Here is an 18,288-nt window from a genome sequence, read left to right on the forward strand (position 1 = left end):
AGACCTGGCCACATTTATTTGGGAAGGATGATGTCATCTCATCATACTTCTTAAATGTCTTGAATTATTTCCTGGGACCACTGGCCTAGAAGCATATCTTCATTTCTACTGAAATGTAATACTGAAATGTACTGAAATGTAGGGATGGGGAGTCTGGGGTAGACATCATGGTAACAAGTGGAGTCTGAGAATGGAGTTAGCACAGAGGCAGTAGAACGAGGACATGGAGAGTCAGGGAAATCTGGTCTTAGGATTTTGGTTGAAACTTTGAGGTTTTAACATTTTTTTAATTAGAAAATTAATAGTTTTTTTAGAGCAGCGTGAGTTTCACAGCAAATTTGAGCAGAAAGTATAGAGAGTTCCATATATCCCCTTTCCCTACACATGCACAGACTCTCCCATCTCCACATACACAGAGTGGTTCCGTTCCGTCGCTCAGTCGTATCCGACTCTTTGCGACCCCGTGGACTGTAGCCTACCAGGCTTCTCCGTCCATGGGATTCTCCAGGCAAGAATACTGGAGTGGGTTACCGTTTCCTTCTCCAGGGGATCTTCCCCACCCAGGGATCGAACCCGGGTCTCCCGCATTGGAGGCAGACGCTTTAACCTCTGAGCCACCAGGGAAGCCCAGAGTGGTACACGTGTTATAATGGATCAGCCTACATCGAGACACCTTTATCATCCCAAATCCATAGTTTTCATTAGGGTTCATTCTTTGTACTGTACATTCTATCAGTTCAGTTCAGTTCAGTCTCTCAATCGTGCCCGACTCTTTGCGACCCCATGAATCACAGCACGCCAGGCCTCCCTGTCCATCACCAACTCCATAGGTTTTGACAAATGTATAATGACATGTATCTGTCATCTACATGTATCATGTATCTATGTGCATCGTACAGAATGTAATTTCTCCAGTATTACTGTTGTCTTTTGGCTGAATTCTTGCAATATCCCTCAAAATTGGTCTCTCTGTCTTTAGTCTTGTCCTCCCTTTAGCCTTGTCTCCTAATCTTTCCTCCACCGTGCAGCCAGAGAGATTGTTCTTATTTACAACATGGATCTTAATACTGCTCTGCTTAATCTATGCCTCTATAGCACATGGAATATTACAGATAAAATGCTTGGTTCACAGGCCCTTAGATGATCAAGTCCCCCTCTCTTAACACGTTCCTCTCATTCCTCGTGTTCTGTCAGTTCCATGCCAGCTGTGGCAACTTTGAGGTTTTGATATGCTGTTCTCTTTGCCTTGAAGACTATGCATTCTTGGCCTTCTCTCCTTCCTTGCCAGCTCCTCCTTGTCCTTCAGTTCTCAATTTAGATATTGCTTCCTTCAGAAGGCTTTTTCTGATTCTATAATCTGGATTAGGCCTCTTTACTATATGTATCCCCGTAATATGTACACTTAGTATTTACTGTCACACTGGACTGTGATATTCCAGATGCTCTGGTGCCAAGGTTTGATGTGAGCCATTTCCTGAAACCAAGCCTCAAACTCACAATTGCAAGGGTGATAGGTAGGGGAGTGGGGCTATGTTGGGAGTCCCAGACCTATTATAGGGAAGCAGGGATAAAATCAGATGGACCTCAGATTTGTGGGAAGGGGTAGGTAAAGGAGAAGAAAAGGACAGGAAACTCAATGTGGGGGAATGGAGGAAGGTGCCCTTTATGTGCTAGGTGCTTTTTTGTGTGTATCTCTGTGAAACGGAGGTGATTCTCTTCATTTCCCCAAAGACTGAGTTATGTAAGAAAATTACCCAAGTCTAACAATTAGTAGGGGGCGTACTTGGTGGCTCAGGGGTAAAGAATCCACCTGCCAGTGCAGGAGATGTGGGTCTCATCCCTGGGTTGGGAAGATCACCTGGAAAAGGAAAAGCAACCCACTCCAGTATTCTTGCCTGGGAAATCCCATGAACAGTGGAGCCTGGTGGGCTCCAGTCTATGAGGTTGCAGAAGAGTCAGACACAACTTAGTGACTAAACAACAACAATAATTAGCAGAAGCAGAGTTGATAGGATTGCCAGATTTAGGAAGTAAAAATACAGAATGTCCAGTTAAATTTGAATTTCCAATAAAAAATGAATAATTTTTTTTTAGTGTTTGTGTGTCCCAATTATTCATTGCTTTTCTGAAAGTCAAATTCAACTGGGTGTCCAGTATTTCATTGACTCTAAAAGGCAGGGCACTCTGTTACACTAATGACAGATAATTTCACAACACTACCCTAGTCTAATCAGTGGTTGAGAATATTGAACATAAGAAAGCAGTGGGCAGGCCAGTGGTGTCAAAGTGACAAAGAAATCCTCAATGGCAGTAAAAGTTTCCTTTCAGAAAACAATGAAGTGATATGTTTCTGGGAGGGCCACACATTCTGACTTGTGTAAGAATTCCGGGAATTTTAGTAAATAGCTAAATACCCTTGAAGCATATTGAGAAGTCAGTTAATCATAGATTCATTTTCTCAAGGAAGTATTCCCAAATATGGAAACATTTTTTAAAAAAAGATGCTCATAATTTAAATGCAAACACTCCCCAAAGTGTAAATAACATTGGATGGGTGACTGTATCCACCTTCATGGAATATTTTGCAGTAGTTAAAAGTGATAATTACAGAGAATCTTTAGTTACATGAAGAAATGCTACAAGGTAGGACACATGATTGTATGTATAGGATGATCATAGCTTTTTGAAAGAAGGAAAAGAAAGACAGGATGAAAACTTGTATCAGGAAAAAGATTGGCAAGAAATATACTAGATGTTGAAAGTGCGTTTCAGTGGGTGGCAGGTGATCTTTTTCCTCCTTTCAACTTTTCTATCACTTCCAAAATTTATATCAATGATTTATATTACTTTTATAGTGAAAACTATCAGTATTTTATTTGAAAAGAGACAACCTAGATTAATGTTAATTATTTAGTGTAACATATGTTTTCTCAATAGATATAAACTTTTAGCATTGTATTTGGCATTTGTTGTTCAGTCACTTAATCATGTCCGACTCTTTGTGACACCATGGACAGCAACACGCCAGGCTTCCCTCCCCTTCACCATCTCCTAGAGCTTGCTCAAACTCATGTCCATTGAGTCAGTGATGCCATCCAACCTTCTTATCCTCTGTTATCCCCTTCTCCTCCTGCCTTCAATCTTTCCCAGCATCAGGGTCTTTTCTAACGAGTTGACTCTTCGCATCAGGTAGACAAAGTATTGGAGCTTTAGCTTCAGCATCAGCCCTTCCAATGAACATTCAGGATTGATTTCCTTTAGGATTGACTGGTTTGATCTCCTTGCAGTCCATGGGACTTTCAAGAGTTTTCTCCAACACCACAGTTCAAAAGCATCAATTCTTTGGTGCTCAACTTTCTTTATGGTTCAACTCTCACATCCATACATGACTGCTGGAAACACCATAGCTTTGACTAGTTGGACCTTTGTTGGTAAAGTGATGTCTCTGCTTTTTAATACTCTTTTTAATAGGTTTGTCATAACTTTTCTTCAAAGGGGCAAGTACCTTTTAATTTGATGGCTACAGTCACCATCTGCAGTGATTTTGGAGCCCAAGAAAATAAAGTCTGTCACTGTTTCCATTGCTTCTCTGTCTATTTGCGATGAAGTGATGGGACTGGATGCCATGGTCTTCATATTTTGAATGTTGAGTTTTAAGCCACACTTTTCACTCTCCTCTTTCACCTTCATCAAGAGGCCCTTTAGTTCCTCTTCGCTTTCTGCCATTAGTGTGGTGTCATCTGCATATCTGAGGTTATTGATATTTCTCCTGGCAATCTTGATTTCAGCTTGTACTTCATCCAGCCCCACATTTCATGATGTACTCTGCATACAAGTTAAATAAGCAGGGTACACTATACAGCCTTGACGTACTTCTTTCCCAATTTGGAACCAGTCTGTTACTCCATGTCGGGTTCTAACTGTTGTATTTTGACATACAAACAGGTTTTTTCATGAGGCAGATAAGGTGGTCTGGTATTCCCGTCTCTTTAAGAATTTTCCAGTTTGTTGTGATCCATACAGCCAAAGACTTTAGCATAGTCAATGAAGCAGAAAAGGATGTTTTTCTGGAATTCTCTTGCTTTTTCTATGATAGAGTGGATGATGAATTAGGGCAGGAAGAATGAATATTCTTTACCACTGCATTTGCTGTATCAATAAAAGAGAGTTGAGTGAATGGGGGATTTTAGCTCTTGGTGGTTTTGGACAAGCTTCCTAGACTCTCTGGGACTCAGTTTCCTTACCTGTAAATTGAGGGCTTGGACTTTTTTCTCAATGGTGTTTTCCAGAAGCTGAAATATTTTGTGATGATTTGCTTATACAAGGTTCAGACTGTGAGGCAGCAAAAGTAGCAGCCATTTTGATTTTATAATTCGTGGCCAATTCTTACCTTTACTTTAGGGTCAGGCAAGCCTTTTATGGTGGACTATTTTATGAGACATCAGAACTGCCCAATTGCGCAGGGATCACTCATGACTAAATCTACCGCTTTCTGCATTTCAAAGATTTTATTTTCCATCACTCCAATGCTTTCCTAATTATCACTGTGTTCTGTAATGATAGCAGTGTCTGTCCTATTTTAGGGTTGTTGGCAGCTGGCGGCTGCTCTCCAGAGCTGCCCGGACAGTTTGTCATGCCTGTACTATATCAGAGAAATGGCATGTTGAGATGACCATTTTCTTCTATTGTTGCAATTGTTATTTTGTATTTGGACAATCATAAAGGTGTTTCCTATAAAAACAAATTACCAAGAGGAGAGAGGAAATCAGAAATTCTTTATGTTTATGATTTTGTTTACCCATTTGAGGCACATTCATAGATAAAATGGATATGTACTCAACTGAGTTGGCTATATTTGGGAGGATATTTCTGTGTTCAATAATTTTTATGATGAGTGAAGTCTTTCCTGTTTTTAAGATTTTTGCTGCTACTCTCTCCAAATTTTTTTTCTAACACTGCTTAATAAGAAATGGTTAGCAGCTATTTACAAACCTTTAATCAACAGCCCTTAAAATCTTTTCTTAGTTTTAAATAATGTTCTTTCTATCCTTTTTAAAGTCTTAGTTTCCTTGATAAAAATTATTTTAGTTATTACGGATAATTTCTTGTGTAAGGAAAATGGGAATGCTCTCAAACCTGGGTAGGTTAATTCTGCTTACAGTAGGAATTGGCTGAAAATGCTGTTGGTTCCAGGATAAATCAATTGTGGAAATATCAGGAAGTCTGACTTACCTAGCACCATGTGATTTTCTCCATATTCTCCCAGGGTTCTCTCCCTAGTTTCTTCAAGAGAGTTTCAGGTAGAGATTAGGACACAGCAATAAAGTAATAAATTAATAAAAAACCAAATATGCAAAATATTGGAAAAATAAGCAATTTCTCTAAATCTGAAATTAAAGCATCCATGCTTATGACACATAAACACAAATGCACATGAGAAACCAGCAATGGTTGGATCTTACATGAGGAACACCTCATTTCTTGAGAGAACCTTGCCATCAACATCAGTTACCCCACCAATTAGGACGTGACTCTGTAATGTTTTTAGCTTTTTCATTTCACAAAAGCTGATTGATTTTTTTTTTTTTTGCCAGCGTTCCATTATTTCAGAAAAGAAGTATATCAGCTATTGAATTGGCATAAACATTTATTGGACTAGATGCTTGGCTATTCTAGTCCTCATTCTCTGGCTATTGGGTTTTGACTGCAATTGTTAGAAACTGCATATAAAGGAAGAGGAGGCATCAATACCTATTGCAGTTTCTTCTAATCTTGTCATTAGCAAATTGAGGGGAAAAATAAAAATGAAAGACCATTTTTTACCTTTTCTAATAAGAATGTGTATATTGAACTTAAATTCATCCTTCGGAGGAGGGATAGTTGGCTTGAGAGGGTATGGGGAGTGATGTGGAAAGAAATTCTTCAGTTCAGTGAGAAGGAAAAATAAAGAATGAGGAGTGAATAAGAGATAGTACATTCCTGAACAGACTAGGAGGCAGATCAGTCATTTATGGACATATTCATCATTATTTTTTTGCTCTTTGTCTTTGCGACATAATTCCAGTTCATACCTTAGCTCTAGATGTCCCTACTTTGGGATTAGGCAAAGCCTTTATGATCACTATTTTATGAGACTGCAGAACTGCCCAATTGTACAGGGATCACATACATTTTTGTTTAGTTGCTAAGTAGTGTCTGACTCTTGTGACCCCACAGACTGTAGCCCACCAGTCTCCTCTGTCCATAGGATTTCCCAGGCAAGAATACTGGGGTGGGTTGCCATTTCCTTCTCCAGGGGATCTTCCTGACCCAAGGATCAAACCCTTGTCTCCTGCATTGCAGGTGAATTCTTTACCACTGAGCCACCAGGAAAGTCTCACATAGAATAAATATGGTGAAAAATCTGTCTTTCTTTCTCTGATTATCCCTGTATTTAGATACACTGTTCTACCTGAGAGTCTATAAAAGTCATATGGTTTCAGCCTTTTATGCTTTGCACATATGATTTTTTTGTCCTTACTTGCCCATCTCCAAGTCATGCTTGGAAGTTTGGTTGAAATGTCTCTCCTCTATGAAGTCTTTCCAGATGCCTTCAGGCAGATATAACTATCCAATCTGTGATTCCACTACAGTTTAAAAATTCTTTTTCAATTTATAAATTCTTTTAATATTGTAGCTAGATATTTGTATCTATCTTTTCTACAAAGAGGCTTCCCTGATAACTCAGTTGGTAAAGAATCTGCCTGCAATGCAGGAGTCCTTGGTTCGATTCCTAGATTGGGAAGATCCCCTGGAGAAGGGAAAGGCTACCCACTCCCATATTCTGCCTAGAGAATTCCATGGACTGTATAGTCCCTGGGGTTGCAAAGAGTTGGATACAACTGTGCTACTTTCAGTTTTCTACAAAGACAATGAGCTCTTTGAAAACACATGGATATGTTCATCAACTCTGTTTCATGAAGTACTGGGTAAAAAGTAGGCACCTGAGTCCCTTATTGGAGAAGGCAATGGCAAGCCACTCCAGCACTCTTGCCTAGAAAATTGCATGGACAGAGGAGCCTGGTGGGCTGCAGTCCATGGGGTCGCTACTAGTCAGACACGACTGAGCGACTTCACTTTTACTTTTCACTTTCATGCATTGGAGAAGGAAATGGCAACCCACTCCAGTGTTCTTGCATGGAGAATCCCAGGGACTGGGGAGCCTGGCAGGCTGCCATCTATGGGGTCGTACAGAGTCGGACATGACTGAAGCGACTTAGCAGCAGGAAGTCCCTTATCTTCCATTTCTTTTCTCTCTTTCTGAGGCAGGATGGAATTTTTCTTCCCCTTCTTCTTGGTGAAAAGAAGGTCTTTGTCAATCACAGTAAAGAAAGAGTGACTGTGCACAACATGCCTATGGGAGGCAGTCAGTATAGCATAAGTATTTGTCTTGCTCAACTGTAAAAAAATTTAAAAGATCTAAGCTTTTTCCTTTGGTGAATTGTAGGGTTCTTCCTCTACTCAGCAAGGACAGAGATTGATGTTTCTGGTTTCAGTGACATTGCAAAATAACTCCAAGATGAAAATGAGATGAAAGTGGACCTTGGGGAGCTGAGGGAAATGAAAGGGATCCAGGAAAAGCAGAAATTCCTGGAATTCCTTCTGATGAGATCCCCACATGGAGGGGAAGATCACTGAGATGAAAGATCAAATAGATCTTTTGTACCATCTTCAGGATGGTAGGATATAGGATTGTCTTAGTGGACTATGCTTTAAATGGGAATCTGGGAGTCTCTCTGGTGTCCTTTACTCTTCGTTCCCCTGCCTCCACCACACCCATGTCCCTGCCTTGTTTATTTCATGCCCATCTCACCCCTAGAATCTCAACCCCATCTTTAAGGCTCCACCCTGACTTGGTAGAGAGAGATCACTACTGCGCTGCAAGAAATAAGCATATATCCAACTGGTGTGGACTAATGTCCCCTCACTTCCCCCATTTCCCTGGCACCAGGGAAATGGTTGAGGATAAAATTCCATATGTCCAGTAAAAAGGGACTATGGCATCAGAAGGTAAGTTAGTTATAGACAATATAGTACTATGTATTTCTTGTATACTTATGTTTGTGTGCTATGATTAATACCTTCCAGTTTTATAAACATTTTCTTTTTTTGCATGATGAAGCAAACAAATATCCTTTATATACATGTTAAGAATACAGAAAAACATAGAAAACCCCATGAATAATCCTATGATTATTTTTATCCACGTTTTTAAATATAAAAAGTAAGTTTTAAACATTTCCCTTCTCCACTATGCTCTCAACACTTATTTATTGCCATCCAACCCATATTTCTTTCAATATAGTTAAATATATGTTATTTAGTATATTCATTTATTTCTATAATTGAATAATTGTAAGATATGAATTAAGTACCCTGATTGTGGATCACTGTAGTGGGTTCTATGAAGTTGTGTGTGTGTGTGTACACCTGCATGCATGTGTGTAAAAGTAAGCTTCATTCTTACCCTTGAGGAATCAATTAACTGCATGTCAGAAAGACATGTGAAAAAGATGGAAATATTTTAAATAGACTTGTATAACTACACAAAGTTTCAGCCTAAAGAGACTGATTCATTTCTTAAGAATAGGTTAAAATTGTGGGGAAAAGAAATTTATCTTTTTTTTCAGGTTCTTCAGTGACATTTAGTACTCTCCTTGTTATATCTTTGAAGTTTCTGCATTGAGCCAGGCACTTAGAAATATAATCAACTCAAATATGATATGGCCTTATAAAGAAAAAAAAATCTCTTTTTTTCTAGGCCAGCTATAGGCATCACCCCTATCTGTTTGGCCCCATTGCGCCTTCCAAGCAGCACTGCGTGAGACCAGGCATGAAGAATGATAGGGAAAAGAAGCCCCTCTGTGATTCTGACAAGAAATGAATAAATACAACACTCTTTCATCTTACAAAAATAAATAACATTTCCTCATTCTCTCACCTTGGTTTAGGCTTGATTGAGCATGAAAGGGGAATTTTCTTCCTCCTTTCAGAGTAGCATTTATGAACCTCTAAATGGAAGTCTCTCTATCTGCTTCTTTGCTCAGATGAGAGACCTCGCTTCCATATCCTCAGGGTGTACGACATGGAGCATAGTCTGCCAGGCGGGAGCGGCAGATCCTATTTCTGGCACTGCCCCCTGGCTTGCTGTGTGCCCTGGTATAAATCACGTGCGCCTCTCCATTTCCCTGAGGGCAAGACAGCTGCTGAAGCATTCACCACTGCCTCTGGTGTCACAGCCAGTGTCTTGCTACAGGCTTGAGAACAGGACAGAGTTGTGTCACTTGTCAGAAGAATCAGCCAGTCAGTTACTCATTTTTTCTGATATGACTGAATTACCTTGGATAAATCCACCAGAGACTCAGAAGCAGATGGTATAATTTTTCACTTTACCCAATTAAAAATAAGAAAAGAAAAACACTCCACCTCAAAACCTCCAAACACTCAGGAAAAGTTTTATTTTAGTTTTGGGAAGTTTTAAGACTGAGATGTTTGGTTCTGATGGGAATATATATATATATATATATGTATATATATAGTTTGGGCTTTGAAACAAGAGAATTTGGGAAATTCTTGGAGTCATAAAACTTGATGAATAGAGGAAATTTTGGAAGTAGTAAGGACATGACTGTTGATTAGAATCAACCAAGAAACTTCTGGGGCTTCTCTGATAGCTCAGTTGGTAAAGAATCCTCCTGCAATGCAGGAGGCCCCAGTTAGATTCCTGGATCGGGAAGATCCCCTGGAGAAGGGATAGGCTACCCACTCCAGTATTCTTGGGCTTCCCTTGTGGCTCAGCTGGTCAAGAATCCACCTGCAATGCAGGACATCTGGGTTTGGTTCCTGGCTTGGAAAGATCCCCTGGAGATGTCCACATGTAGAGTCATCTCTATGTTGTTGGAAGAAAGTGTTTAGGGCTTCGCTTGTGGCTCAGTTGGTAAAGAATGCACCTGCAATGCAGGAGACCAGGTTCGATCCCTGAGTTGGGAAGATCCCCTGGAGAAGGGAAAGGCTATGCACTCCAGTATTCTAGCCTGGAGAATTCCATGGACTATAGTCCATGGGGTTGCAAAGAGTTGAACAGGACTGAGTGACTTTCACTTTCACTTTCAAGGATCTTTAACAGGACTATCCATCCTCACATCCCAAAAGAAATACATGAATTCAAAGGGCCTAAGCATTTGTATTTTGAGGGAACTCCTCAGAAAATCTGATGGTCAGTTAGGTTTGGGAACCATGGAATAAGTCCACTAAACTGGACACATACTCTTTCTCAATGTGTTTGAATTCTTCCAGATTTGGGAAAATCATCACTTATAGAAAAAGTAAATTGTATTTTGGAGTTTGAGGAATTAGCTATTATTATCTCCTTTGATTAGGAACTAACACTACTGCTAGTTCAGTTATTTCTACTGCTGCTGCTAAGTCGCTTCAGTTGTGTCCGACTCTGTGCGACCCCATAGACGGCAGCCGACCAGGCTCCGCCGTCCCTGGGATTCTCCAGGCAAGAACACCGGAGTGGGTTGCCATTTCCTTCTCCATATTTCTACTACTGGTATATTAATATTTATTGAAAGCTTTCTATTTACCAGCTAGTTTTTTACAGGGTAACCAGCCATGCCAGTTTGCCTGCTGCTGCCCCAGTTTTAGCATTATGCTTTTTAATCCTCTGGATTATGGATTATGAAATAGATCTTGTTACTGACCTCACTCAATGTTTGAGGAAATCCAGGTGCAAATATAATGATAAGCCGTTTGCTTAAGATTACTCAGAATGTGAGCTCAGAGAATTGGAACCCAGATAGTCCAACTCAAGAACCCTTTTTCTTCATCATCACTCATTCACCAAGGATCATTCTTTTTTCTCCATTGCTTGACAGGTTCATCATGGTTTGTGCAAATGGACCATTTTAAGCAGTCCTGTTTAGTGTTCTGTGATTGGATCTGTTCAACCAGTCTTCCTGGGTGACAAAATTGAAGTCTTGCTATAGTACTGTGGGAATTAATATGGGATCTTCCTTCAGTTTTTTTATATAGGTCAAATTGGTTGTAAAATAAGTATCATATGAAGTAGCCTCAAAGGAGCAGATAGGCCATGGTAGAATAAACCTGAGTTGAGGATTGAGGGCATGTGCAGAAGGAGGCAGGAGGTGGTATTGCCTGGCTGCTGACTGTCAGCTGTTTGTTGGCTTAGGGAGTGTTTATGATGTGATTTTGTCCAAGTCTCAGGTTGTTTGTTTTATTTTGCTATTACTGTTATTATTCGTTAGCATTGATTGGTAGTGCTCTCAGCTTGTCCTCTATTACCTGACCCTCATTATTCTAAAAAATGCCCCAGAGAAGCCTGCACAGTGATGGAATTTTATAATTAAGAGTTATTATTATTTTTTGAGGGGCATGTGCATGTGCTAAGTTGCTTCAGTCGTATCTGACTCCTAGGGACCCTATGAACCAGATCCCACCAGCCTCCTCTGTCCATGGGGATTCTCCAGGCAAGAATACTGGAGTGGGTTGCCATGCCCTCCTCCAGGGAATCTTCGCAACCTAGGGATCAAACCCACAACTCTTACTTCTCGTACATTGGAAGGCAGATTATTTACCACTAGTGTCACCTGGGAAGCCCATTTTTTTGAGGTGTGATAGTGATATTGTGGTTATATTAAAAAATATGTAAGTATTTTAGAGATACATGCCAAAATACCCTGGGTTGAAGCAATCTGCTGTATGGATTTGCTTTAAAATAGTCCAGTAGAGGAAGGGGGATATGGGGAGGTATGCAGATAAAAACAAGATTGATATATATTGATAATTATGGGCTACATGGCTCATTTTCCTATTCTCTGTACTTTTAGCTTGCTTAAAATTTTCCATAATTAAAATGTAAAAGACAAATCCCCAAGGAAGGATCAGGGAGGAATTGCAGTGTATTTCAGGGTGATCATATTGCATGGTATCATTCAGAATTTCTTTTGGTTTGGTTTTCCCCTTGAGATGTCTTCCTTACTTAATTTGACCTGACTCTTGCTGAAGAAACTTTAGAAAGTATTACATTAAATATGACTTTATTTTTACATGTCTTTGTCACATGGGCATTTCCTCTGTGTGCAGACAGGGCAAAACCTTAGGGCCAGGGGTCACCTCACAGCTAGGCCACTGGCTTCTGGGATAGGACAGAGTTCAGCCAGGAATGAACCAGGTGGGGTTGTGGCAGAGTTCAAAGCAATGGGAGAGATGTTGCTTGCAGCACGATTTGATTTGGCTTTCTGTCAGTCTCAGGACTCCCTTATCAAGTTTCCCATCCCTACCTCCAACTCGTCTCATTTTGTTTAGTAATTTCCCCTTTCTCCTCACTCCTTAAAAAATTCCTTTGCTTCCAGACACCTTATTAAATCTACTCTCTTCTGGCTGTTAGAGTTAAGAATCTGTCAGCATTTTCCATTATACACCTCTCTCAGCTGACACTCTATTCTTAATTGGCACTGTTGTGGTGGGGGAAAAGAAGACAAAAGCTTTACTTAATGCTGGGTACCAGGACAGGTTTTCCATCTTAACTCTGTATTTCCTGGATTAGTGTGTTTAAGTTAGTCCTTTCATTTACTTGAATATGTTTTACTCCCAGGTGACCTCTCTGTTATTTACTGTGCTGTGCAACTACTGACAGCCAGAGGGAGATTCCTTTGCCAGGAAGACCTGGTTCTTCACTTAAATTTAACCCGAATCCCAATTGTTTTCCAAATAGGCTGTCTCACAAAGGGGAATAATAACACAGTAGAATATACCAATTGGAGGCATCCTAAGAAATTATCTTGTCTATTCCCCTCATTCTGTGAATTTTAAAAATTGCCCAAAATATTTGACTGACTTTTCCCAGTCAGAAATCAAGTTTAGTATGATAGAGTCTTGTGACTTCCATTTAAAGATAGATTCAGACCTGGATATTTTTATGGGCTTCCCTAGTAGCTCAGATGGTAAACCATCTTCCTGCAATGGAGGAGACCCAGGTTCAATCCCTGGGTTGGGAAGATACCCTGGAGAATGAAATGGCAACCAGTATTCTTGCCTGGAGAATTTCATGGACAGAGGAGCCTGGTGGGTTACAGTCCATGGGTCTCAAAGATTTGGACACAACTGAATGACTAACACACACATGGATATTTTTACTTTATTAAAGTATTTTTTCTTCTAGCTTTATTGATATATAATTGACAGAACGTGATGCAAAGAGCTGACTCATTTGAAAAGATCCTGATACTGGGAAAGATTGAAGGTAAAAAGAGAAGAGGGAAGTGGAGGATGAAATGGTTAGGTAGCATCACTGACTCAATGGACAAGAATTTGAGCGAACTCCGGGAGATAGTGAAGGACAGGGAAGGCTGGTGTGCTGCAGTCCATGGGGTTGCAAAGAGTTGGACACAACTTAGCGACTAAACAAGAACTATGTAAGTTTAAGGTGTACAGAATAATGATTTGACTTACATCATGAAATAATTATCACAATAAGTTTAGTGAACATCCATCATCTCAATATAGATACATCTTTAAAAAAATAAGAAAAACATTTGTGATGAGAACTCTTAGGGTTTATTCTCTTAACAGCCAACTTTCATATATAATGTGCAGTCATGTTAATTATATTTGTCATGTTGTGCATCCCTATTATTTATCTTACAACTGGAAGTTTGTAGTACTTTTTGACTGCCTTTATCCAATTGCCCCTACCCTCTGACACTGGGAACAAGTCTGATCTCTTTCCATGAGTTTGTTCATATATTTTGAAGTATAATTGACCTACAACATTATGTTAGTTTCTATTCAAAACACAGTGAATTTTTTCTATATATTTCAAAATGATCACCATGATAAGTCTGGTTACAATACGTCTCCATAAAGGCATTACTTAGTTATCACTATATTTCCTAAACTGTGCATTTACATCTGTGACTCATTCGTTTTACAGCTGAAAGTTCATGCCTCTTAATCTCCCTCAACTATTTCTTTCCTCCCTCTTCTAATAACCACCTGGTTTTGTTCTTTGTGTCTAACTCCTTTTCTGTTACATTTGTTCACTTGTATTTTAGATCCCTCTGTGAGTAAAATCATATGCTATTTGTCTTTCTCTGATTCATTTATCCTAGTATTCTCCCATCCATGTTGTGGCAGATGGCAAGAGTTCATTCTTTTTTATGGTTGATGTGTATTCCATTGTGTGTGTGTGTGTGTGTGTGTATATAAATAATACCTTCTTTATCCATTTAACTATTGATGGGCGCTTGGACTGCTTCCATATCTTGACTGTTATACATAATGCAGCGGTAAACATAAGGGTGCATATATCTTTAAAAACATTTTTTTTTTTTTTTGGGGGATGTGGACCATTTTTAAAGTGTTTTATCGAATTTGTTACAGTAGTGCTTCTGTTTTATGTTTTTGGTTTTTCAGCCAGGAGGCATATGGGGTCTTATCTCCCCAACCAGGGATTGAACCTGCACACCCTTCATTGGAAGGCAAAGTCTTAATCACTGGACTGCCAGGGAAGTCCCCATATATCTTTTTGAATTAGTGTTTTTGTTTTCTTTGGATAAAAACCCGGGAGTGGAATTGCTGTATCACATAGCAGTTCTATTTTTAATTTTTGAGGAATTGCCACACTTTTTCCATAGTGCCTGCACCAATTTACAGTCCCACAAACAGTGCATGAAAGCTTCCTTTTCTCCACATCCTCACCAATACTTCTTCTTTGTTGTCTTTTTGATAATAACCATTCTGATAGATGTGACATGAGTATTTTAAAAACTCTCTTTTTGAATAAGGATTTCTACTGCATGTTAATGTAGGGAATTAAAAAACAAATCTTAAATATTTATTTTACCTTAAATGTAGCAAATGTACTTAAATTTGCCAGTTACTGATTTCCCTGACATCCATAATGTATCATCTTTGATTCTACTTTTTTAAAGGACTTGTAGTAGAGTGAAAGAAAAATATTTGTTTAGCAATCTGACAGCAGAGTTATTCTAAATTTTTAAGACTCCAATGGACATGAGTTTGAATGAACTCTGGGAGTTGGTGATCAGGGAGGCCTGGCGTCTGTGGTTCATGGGGTCACAGAGAGTCGGACACGATTGAGCGACTGAACTGAACTGAACTGAACTGAATGGTCTTAAAGTTTCATAATTCATAACTAATTTGATGGCAGTATTTTTAGCAGCTCACCTTTGTTGAATTTTCCAAAGAACTCAAGCTGTTTCTATAGAAACAGTAAGCCCCTATCTTTCAAACTCATATTACATCAGTTATCTTAATATTTAATTAAATTATGGAGTTAAAGTTACAAGTACTCAGGCAGTAACAGGTTTAGGAAACAGTACTATTTACCCTTAGTAAGCATAGCAACCAATGAAAGTAGAAGTAAACGGTTGTAGAAAGGAATTATTTACTAGTTAAGACAGGGTCATTAGTGTGGATTTGCAAAGGTTATGAAGAGTTTTGGTTTATCTAGCCAGATGGTTAAGTGGTAGCCATTTAAGAGAATTTTTTAAAAAAGATTTTTTGATGTGGGCCATTTTAAAGTTTTTATTGGACTTATTATAATATTGCTTCTGTTTCTTTTTATGTTTTGGCTTTTTGACCCCCAGGCATGTAGGATCTTAGTTTCCCGACCAGGGATCAAACTCACCCCCTGCATTGGCAGTGAAGTCCTAACCACTGGACAGCCAGGGAAGTCCCAAGAGATAATCATTAATATACATATTTGACCTATCAATGTGCTTTGAGGCATGTGGACTGATGAAAGTGAAAGTCACTCAATTGTGACTCTTTGCAACCCCAGGGACTGTAGCCTGCCATGATTCTCTGTCCACGGGATTTCCCAGGCAAGAACACTGGAGTGGGTTGCCATTTTCCTCTCCAGGGGATCTTCCCAACCCAGGGACCGATACAGGGGCCCAATTCCCACTTCTCTGCCTTCTGAAACCCTTGCCTCATCCTGCCCTTGGACCTGAGATCTATATCCAGGAACAGAGCTCTACTGAAAGAGTGTGAGATTAGTGCATATTTCCTGCTCTATGAAATCTCCTTTTGTTTTTAATCACCTGGATATTTCTATTTATATATTTCAAACTCAGTTATGCATTTTGGGGTCATATTTGATTCATTTCATCTCTTTTTTAAGAGGAGGGGCCCCATCCTCATCAGTTCAGTTCAGTTCAGTTCATTTCATTTGCTCAGTCGTGTCTGACTCTTTGCGACCCCAAGAACTGCAATACACCAGGCCTCCCTGTCCATCAACAGCTCCCACAGTTTACCCAAACTCATGTCCATTGAGTTGATGATGCCATCCAACCATCTCATCCTCTGTCATCCCCTTCTCCTCCTGCCCTCAATCTTTCCCAGCATCAGGGTCTTTTCAAATGAGTCAGCTCTTCCCATTAGGTGGCCAAAGTATTGGAGTTTCAGCTTCAACATCAGTCCTTCCAATGAACACCCAGGACTGATCTCCTTTAGGATGGACTAGTTGGCTCTCCTTGCAGTCCAAGGGACTCTCAAGACTCTTCTCCAACACCACAGTTCAAAAGCATCAATCCTTCAGTGCTCTGTTTTCTTTATAGTGCAGCTCTCACATCCATACGTGACTACTGGAAAAACCATAGCCTTGACTAGACAGACCTTTGTTGGCAAAGTAATGTCTCTGCTTTTTAATATGGTGTCTAAGTTGGTCGTAACTTTCCTTTCAAGGAGTAAGTGTCTTTTAATTTCATGGCTGCAATCACCATCTGCAGTGATTTTGGAGCCAAGAAAAATAGTCAGCCACTGTTTCCACTGTTTCCCCATCTATTTGCCATGAAGCAATGGGACTGGATGCCATGATCTTAGTTTTCTGAATGTTGAGCTTTAAGCCAACTTTTTCACTCTCCTCTTTCACTTTCATCCATCCCCATCAGGTTAGTTCATTTTTCAGAAGTCTTATGGAAGACTTTATATTCTAAGTAATTTGTTCAAGAAAGAAGAGCTGTGATTCTTCCAGTGAAATGGTGCAGATTTTTGTTTTTAAGAAGGCAGACACAGGTCTTCTACTAGGGGAATCTCTGTTGCTTAAATCCACCCAATATTGGAGCCGCTTTTTCTCTAACTTGCTCCTCACCTCCACACATTACTCCCAAGTTACTTTGGAAGCACTCCAAGTTATTGCTTTTTGTCTCCTTGGAAGCCAAGTTTTAATTCCACTGCCTATTATCCCATCACTCTGTCTCTTGGACATTCTTCTTTTGATATAGATCTGTCAGGCCCCTTTGTAAAATGTAAACCTATTACATTCCCTTTGTTCACTCTGGCACTAATATCTGATTTCAAATAAATGTCTCGAAGCTCTGTTGGCTGGCCTTTACAGAGCAGCACATTTTAAAGTTACCTTCCATCTAGTGTTCTTTTTTACTTTGTTTAAGATGTAAAATGAGGGCAAAGAATCACAGGGCTTAACTAATGGTCTGCAATTTCCTGCTGTCTCTATACCTTTTTTATGACATTAATTCATTGCCACTTCTCTGACCTGTGGAATCTCTTCTGGATAGAAATGAGTAGAAGTTAAAATAAAGTTTAAAAAAATGCCAGTTTGATTCAGTGGTCTTGTCAGAGTTCTTGTCATTGTCTCTTTGGGACAGCATACACTATTGTAATCATTTTAACAACTGCTCTCTCTCTCTGTTAAAACACCCATCTTAATTACTTATCTCTTTTACCTGAAGGTTAGAGTTTTGATTTAGTTTCCTTTGATTAGAAAAGAAGTACTATTCACTTAGTGTGCTTCGGTCATCTAAATATCTCTCCTCTACTGACTTCTCTATTTTGTCAGTTTTCTCCAAACAGATCATTATGTTATAAGTACCAAGAAAAACATGCAGTTTAGGTCTTACATTCTCAGTATTATCATTTGATGTTCTACTCTGAGTTTCTCAAAGTTGTTATGGTTAGTACATATCAGGTAGCTTGTTTGGATTGCAATGAATAGAAACCAATTCTAATTCATTTAAATACAATGAGAATTTATTGGAGATGCCCAGTGGTTCATAAAATCAAGGGAGGAGACTTCAGAAAATGAACCATGTGTTAATCAGCTATTACCACAGTTATGTTGCATAATAAACCACCCTAAAACTCAGGAGCTTAAAACAATGCACATTTATTCCCATTCTCATGGATCTACAGATTGACTGTGGTTTGGTGGGTCCTTGATGGACTCCGCTGGTGTGGCAG

Source organism: Moschus berezovskii, chromosome 5 (assembly GCF_049115385.1).
Source record: "Moschus berezovskii isolate FMDL1 chromosome 5, NW_MosBer_1.0, whole genome shotgun sequence".
Taxonomy (NCBI): Eukaryota; Metazoa; Chordata; class Mammalia; order Artiodactyla; family Moschidae; genus Moschus; species Moschus berezovskii.